This window comes from Anastrepha ludens, unplaced genomic scaffold (genome assembly GCF_028408465.1).
Source record: "Anastrepha ludens isolate Willacy unplaced genomic scaffold, idAnaLude1.1 ptg000072l, whole genome shotgun sequence".
NCBI classification, from domain to species: Eukaryota; Metazoa; Arthropoda; class Insecta; order Diptera; family Tephritidae; genus Anastrepha; species Anastrepha ludens.
The window spans coordinates 65,001-66,813 of NW_026530060.1; positions in this window are offsets into that span (position 1 = coordinate 65,001).

Here is a 1,813-nt window from a genome sequence, read left to right on the forward strand (position 1 = left end):
CCATACATTTTTCACAATACGTTGTGTACATTGTCAGAAACACTCACGGTGAAGTCAAGTGAGATATATATGAAAGAAAATCAAATCGAATTTATATGAAACTATATTCGATTAAATGTATGAAAGTAAAATTTAACAAAATTTTGCCCATACATTTTTCACAATGCGTTGTGTACATTGTCAGAAACACTCACGGTGAAGGCAAGTGAGATATATGAAAGAAAATCGAATCGAATTTATATGAAACTAAATTCGATTAAATGTATGAAAGTAAAATTTAACACAATACATTCATATGATAAACTGAATAAATTATAATAAAGACATTTCAAATATATGGAAAATATCATCATATATATAATTTAGTATTTTAATATATATTTAGTTAAGTTGATGGTATTATTGAAATATATAAAATGTAATTGAATTATATGAAATCAAACTGAAATGTATTGAATTGAATTTTTCCCATACATTTTTCACAATGTGTGGTGTGCATGGCAAAAAACACTCACGGTGAAGGCATGTGAATAATATGAAAATATCAACATTTAACTAACCAATGATATTGAAGCATATAAATCGAATCATAACTATATGAAACACGAATTTGAGTTATGTTAAACTGGTGATATTGTGGATTTATTCCTAGTTTTCCATACGTTAGTTTAAATAGAAACAATTTTCGAATATGTATACATATATGAAGAATTTATATTCTATACTAACATATTATGGAATGTAACTATTGATTGTTACCTTGGCATATTGGTGTATTGTGAGATTTCATTCATAGTTTTCCATACGTTAGTTTAAATAGAAACAATTTTCGAATATATATACATATATGAAGAATTTATATTCTATACTAACATATTATGGAATGTAACTATTGATTGTTACCTTGGCATATTGGTGTATTGTGAGATTTCATTCATAGTTTTCCATACGTTAGTTTAAATAGAAACAATTTTCGAATATATATACATATATGAAGAATTTATATTCTATACTAACATATTATGGAATGTAACTATTGATTGTTACCTTGGCATATTGGTGTATTTGTGATTTTATTCATAGTTTTCCATACGTTAGTTTAAATAGAAACAATTTTCGAATATATATACATATATGAAGAATTTATATTCTATACTAACATATTATGGAATGTAACTATTGATTGTTGCCTTGGCATATTGGTGTATTTGTGATTTTATTCATGGTTTTCCATACGTTAGTTTAAATAGAAACAATTTTCGAATATATATACATATATGAAGAATTTATATTCTATACTAACATATTATGGAATGTAACCTTGGCATATTGGTGTCATTGTATTTTATTCCTGGTATTCTATAGTTAGTTTAAATAGAAATAAATTTTTGAATTCAAAATTTTATATTCTATACTAGCATTACATAGAAATTATCCTCAACTGTTTGTTTCTTGTATACATACAGGAAATTAAACAGATGAAGAAAAAAAAAAAACAAAACAAATAAAAATTATAAGAAAAACTAAATTTTAAACAAAAGAAAAAAGGAGAAATTTTTTCAATCATATATATATTTATGATTAAAAAATAGAATTATGGAATTATTAATTTCAATTCAGAGAGAAAAATTATGTAATATATGAAATTATTACATTAAAAATGCATTTGAAGAAAAAGTAAAATGTTATTAAAAATGATACATTTGAAAATTGGCAAATATTAAGAAGAAATATCGTTCTTATATTTTTATACAAAATATATATAGAGAACGAAAATTCTTTTTCATAAAAAACGGTTTTTGAATTCTGATAA